This window comes from Lampris incognitus, chromosome 10, assembly GCF_029633865.1.
Source record: "Lampris incognitus isolate fLamInc1 chromosome 10, fLamInc1.hap2, whole genome shotgun sequence".
NCBI classification, from domain to species: Eukaryota; Metazoa; Chordata; class Actinopteri; order Lampriformes; family Lampridae; genus Lampris; species Lampris incognitus.
Window position 1 is genome coordinate 42901373 of NC_079220.1, and position 6444 is coordinate 42907816.

The window sequence follows — 6444 nt, forward strand, 5'->3', positions numbered from 1 at the left end:
ATGTAATCCCACCTCCACCTTGAACCCATCTGTCATTCCAACCGCACACCTCACCATTGTCATACTTCCCTCATACATATACTGCAAATCCCGACTTCCTTATACAATACAACAGCCCCTCTCTCGGCCCCGTTGTATGCTTTCTCTAAATCTACAAAGACACAATGTAACTCCTTCTGGCCTTCTCTATACTTCTCAAGCAACATTCTTAAAGCAAACATCGCATCTGTGGTGCTCTTTTGTGGCATGAAACCATACTGCTGCCTGCTAATCATCACCCCTCCTCTTAACCTAGCTTATATTACTCTTTCCCATATTTTCATGCTGTGGCTGATCAACTTTATACCTCACAGTTGCTACAGTTCTGCACATCGCCCTCGTTCTTGAAAATCGGTACCAGTATGCTTCTTCTCCACTCCTCAGTCATCCTCTCACTTTCTAAGATTGTGTTAAACAATCTCGTTAAAAAAAAAAACCCCACTGCTATCTCTCCTAAACATATCCATGCCTCCACAGGTAGGTCAATATATTGAACTGCTCAACATATTGAGCAGTTCAACATATTAATGTAAATAACTAAAATAAATAACGACATTAAAACTCACCTAGAAGAAAACGTGAATGCTTTTAGTCCGCCCAGTGAGCATATTTCCATTGAGAAGACTTTGCAATAGTGAAATTTTTTGCAATAACGGCATTTTTTATTTTCATACAATAAATTATACTCATGTCTTACATTACTGCATAAAAACAAAAAGTGTGTTCATACGGGAATCGAATCCGGGTCGCCGTTGGAATAAGCTTGGATTTATGGGATGAACTATTGCAATACTGCGAGTGATTTTCAATGTAGGGGTTATAGCCTAGTCAATGCATTTTCTATGAAGGTGCACCTTCTGAACACTCATGTCTTTATTAGTTGTTTTACATTAATTTAGAGAACCGCTCCCATTACAATGTCCTATAAAGTTCCATACTTATGACATTTTATGTGAATGTGTTGAAATTACATCTTCGTGTAAACCACATTCTGCCTACCAGTGCAATATGACTTTGGAGAAATACCTTCTCACTAATCAGTATATTCTCTCTTTCAACCTACAACCGAACAAATTATCAAAAAGATTAAACAAATGTGTTTTGTGACACGTTGATGTTGTAACTGCATTTTACTGATTGAAAAGCGGGCAAAAAAGAGTTCTGAAGACGTTCAGCCCAAATATCACCCAGTTTTCGACTAGAAACAACGTCGAAATCCTGGTTGGTGCTCACTGGGCCATTTAGAACAAGGGATATAGGTGCGCTTCAGCCTCCTGCGGCTGAAATGAGTATTACAACAACAAACACTGGAAATTGATCCTGACCAAAATTTTGTTTTTTTAAATAAAATAATTCTCCTACCAAAACTTCGTTTTCACCTGTTTTCACGGATGAAACAAAAAAGGGAATGTAGAAAGATTATCCTGGCAAAACATTTTTTTTTCACCTATTCTTAAGTCATAAACACAGGAGAGAAAACATTTCGGATCAGACTTAGAAAATGGATTACCAAAGTTTGTTTTCTTTTTTTCTCACGTTCCTCTCGGGGCTTCCGTAAAAACCAGTATGCCACGTTACAAAGACGAGGCACATGAGAGAGGTATTTATGTAAACCCTGTTAAAGTGTGTCGTTTCCTTCTACTAATGAGACGTTACAACTCGTTTCAACCCCACTGGACTATAAACTTTAATAATAACTTCGGCACGTAAGGTTATGCATCATGCTCGGTCCGTTATTCCAGGTGCAACAACATAAACGACCTCTGTGTAAACAAGGAACTAAACAATGGTTCCTAACAATAGTTCCTATTGTTACAAACCCTGCCCAGAGAACACCAGAACCGATCAGGGTGTTTCAGTAAAAACGATAAATTACACCACGTGTGCAGAAAAAAAAAATCACTGGCAAACGGCTCCTACCAGCATCTACTCACACTTCTGTGGTTGATAGGATTTCATTTTGACAAACTGCATTTTTTATATGCCACTGCTTTGTTCAAATATATGACACAGAGAGTGCAACAAACAATTGGCGTAGTCAACTAAAATCGATGACCAAATTAGTTGCCAACGAATTTAACTGTCAATCAGTTGATAACTTCATGAGTTGTGTTTTTCGCGCTGAATTGGAATGCTCTGATATGCAAGTGTAGCCGACGGCTAGTGTTTCAGAGCAATTTTAAACTAAAAATCGACAACGCCACTCCCTATCAAGAAAAGCGGGAGGCACTTTTGCAAAACACTAAACACAGGTTCTTGCAGTGAGGTTGTGTGTAACCAAGCATCAATAGAGACAGCAATGATCAGCTGGGAAAAGGGAGTTTTTATTTAACACAGTGGACTAAAAAGCATTCCTAGGCACCAAACAATGTCCAACACAACACTCAATATACAGCAGAATTAAAAGAGATGCATCCCAATTAAAACGACATAAAATTGGTACAGCACGGATCAGATGATAAAAACTACTACACCAAACAATGAAGTGTGTCTCCAGTTACAACTCGCAACCGTCCGGGTTGCCGTCACGGCAATGCCAATCTAAAATGCTTACCATTAGGATCAGCGAATCTTAATAAAACCAAGTTGTAATAAAATAATAAATAGTAACTTTAAAACCATTTTCCGGTCATAACACCCTCTCCGTACTACTCCAACTCCAGAGTGCCTCTTTACCTCTTCTGCACAAAGGGCTTTTATCCTCATAGAGCAACACACCTGCAACAGATAATCCAATCAGTCCACTTGCCTCCTCACACTCGGCAGCCAACTAACCAATCCAAAGCAAACGAACTCATGCTAAAAAGAAAACAAACCAATGTCAGCTATACATGCAACAAAACTGAAAAACTTTAAACACAAATCAAGCATAAATTAGCAAATCAAACAACAAATCAAAACATGGCTACTGAGTTGATTTAGGGGCATAAACTGCATATGGTGGCTGCTACATAAGCATTACTGGAGTTAAGTGAACAATAGAGCGATGCCAACACCATCACGACCAAAAACCTCTAAAGTGTGGGAGCATTTTACTCTTAACTTGGCCAAAAAAGTTGTGAACAGCAACAATTTCAAAAGTGACCTTGCCTGGCATAGGAGCACTCAATTATGCTGGAGCATCTGAGGAGGAGGCAAATTGGCTCTCTGGATGAAGATTCATTTTGGTAAGTTAGTTAGCTAGCTATCTAATGTTAAAAACTATGTTACCTGAGCTGTAACATTTTCTATTTTGAAACACTTTCTCTTGATCAATGGATTGTTAATAGCGTTGAACATACAGAGTAGCAAATGAAACCTATTATTCACAATAATCCTGTTAACATTCCAAATATGCCTTTACTTTACAATCTTGAACTTTGCATCGTTGTCATGATGACATTTACGGCTGGAGAATGTGTTGCTGCAAATCGCGCAAGTTTAGAGAACACCTGAGAATTTGATGCTTTCTAAATCTCGAAAAAAAAAAGAAGCTTCAACTCATGTCTATGCCTGCGTGCCCAATGTGAGTCGCATTCGAATTAATTTGACAGATTTATCGGTTTGTTTGATCTCGTTCGAACTTGACTTGTGGACAATTGAGACAGTCCTAATAACTGACATTTCCATTTATCATTAAACTGGACATATAGAGGGGCAACATTTATTCATGTCGTGTATGAAACACTAATACTGTTCTAAACTGTTTAAGTAGATAACTGGAAAGTGCACACGGCAGACTTACGACAGTAACGTAGTATATTTATTATTACGCTGTAACAACCTAGCTATCCCGAGTAGAGCGGAGTACCAAGAGAACGCCCTGGTGGCGATTCTGCCTTATATACTCTTCAGGAACAACCAATAGCTGACCTCCACCTCATTCAGCACCAATCACATTTGAATGTGCACATTCAAAACCAACCAACCCACACTGATTAATATTCTGTGTTGGGAACACCACAGCTCCTCCCCTGTAAATTCAAACTTCATTTTTTTTCTAGTATTCTAACATATCATTTTTGCTCTTAAGCTCATAACCATGTACAGTATTTCTTCAACAGTAACCATATATTACATTACAGATTTCTTTTCTTTTTTTTTCATAACCAATCTACATGTCAGTCACAAGTTCAGTCTATCAGGAGGACGTCTGTCTCTCACAGGACGAGTGTTCCTTTCCACAACTGGCAGTGGTGGTTCTACAGGTCGTTCTTCCACAACCTGTGGTTCAGGATGTTCTGACACATCAGTGTCTGCATTGAAATCATCAATCTCCCAAGAAGCTCCATCACAAGAGTCCATTTGAGTCTGATCTGGATTTCCCTTGACGCCCAACATCTGGTTCACATGTCTTTTCACACAATTTCCATTTACTTCAACACTGTATGTGACAGGACCCAGCACTTCACTTATAACTCCATTCAACCATTTCTCCCCTCCCCTGTAATTTTTTACCAACACGTGTTGACCAACCTTAAAAGACCTAACATGAGGAAGATTTGGTTCAGACTCGGTCTGCATTCTCTGAGAGAACTTTGGTTTGATAAGACACAACCTGGTTCGCACCGGTCTTCTCAGAAATAGCTCAGCTGGGGTCTTTCTTGTCTTAGTATGGGGTGTGTTTCTGTACCCAATCAGAAAATTTGCTACACAGTGCTCAAGCGTCATACCACCAATGGCTCTATTCTTTGCAAGGGATTTCTTAAGATTTTGGACCAATCTTTCAGCTAAACCATTACTTGCAGGATGGTATGCAGGTGACTTGATGTGTTTTACTCCATTTTTAGTCAAAAATGACTCAAACTCTTGCGATACGAACTGAGGTCCGTTATCATTTACAACCTCTTTAGGCAACCCATAAGCTGCAAATAAATTTCTCATTGCTTCAATTGTCTTAGATGAAGTAGTAGTGGCCATGGGAACTATCTCTGGCCATCTAGCATAGGCATCCATCACTACTAAAAACATCTGCTTGTGGTCCTCAGCAAAATCAAGATGTACTCTTTCCCATGGACTCGAAGACCATTTCCATGTATGTATCGGTGCGGTACCAGGCATACTACACTGCTGCTGACAAATAGTACACTGATTCATTTCACGTTCAATACTGTCATCTAATGTAGGCCACCAGAATAAACTTCTGGCGAGGGACTTCATTTTAACTATTCCCCAGTGGTGCTCATGTAATTCTGACAATAGCCTGTCTCTTAGTTTATCAGGCACTACCACACGGTAACCCCATAATAAACAATCATCCTCAATGCTAAGCTCTAATTTTCTCTGAAAATAAGGCTTCAGTGACTCATCCTGTACATGTTTAGGCCACCCAGTTAACACCAACTGTTTAACCAGTCTTAACACAGGATCTCTGTCTGTTTCTTTGGCTATTTCTCTAGCAGTAAGAGGTAAGTCTTCCAGGTAAGACACTCTGTAAATTGGGTTTGACACCACATCTACATCAGGCTTCACAGGTAATCTTGATAAAGCCTCAGCATTGCTATGCTGCTCTGACTTCTTGTACTGGATTTCATATGTATACGCTGCCAAAATTAGAGCCCACCTTTGTAATCTAGCGGTGGCCAGTGCTGGCACACCTGTTTTAGGCCCCAGAATTTTCAACAGTGGCTTGTGGTCTGTCAATAACAAGAATTTCCTTCCATAAAGATACTCATGGAATTTCATAACTCCAAAAACAAGACCCAGTGCCTCTTTTTCCAGTTGAGAGTAATTCTGTTCTGTTTTAGTTAACATTCTGGATGCAAATGCAATAGGTCTCTCACTTCCATCTTTCATTTTGTGGTTGATTACAGCACCAACTCCATAAGGAGAAGCATCACATGCTAATATGATATGTAACTCTGCATCAAAATGTACTAACAATTTATCTGACTGAAGACTTTTTTGCACTATCAAATGCACTTTGACATTTCTCTGACCATTCCCAGGTTGCATCTTTATGCAGCAATGCTGTCATTGGATGAATCAGAGTAGATAGATTAAGGATAAACTTCCCATAGTAGTTTAACAGAGCTAAGAATGACCTGAGTTCAGTTACATTTTTCGGAACTGGAGCCCTCTGAATAGCATCTGTCTTTTACTTCATTGGATGTATGCCCATGGCATCAATGACATGCCCTAAGTATGAAACGCTGTTCTGCATGAATGCACACTTCTCTCTTTTAACCCTGAGATTGTAAGTTTCAAGTCTACTAAGCATCTCTTCCAAGTTAGTCAGGTGCCTTTCTGTATATTTTCCAGTAATTAAGATGTCATCTAAATAACAGATGACCCCTTCCATGCCCTGAAGAACCTGATCCATAATCTTTTGAAAAATAGCAGGGGTGCTAGCAACACCGTAGGGTAACCTGTTGTAGTGATACAACCCTCTGTGTGTGTTGATAGTTAGGTAATGTCTTGAATTGT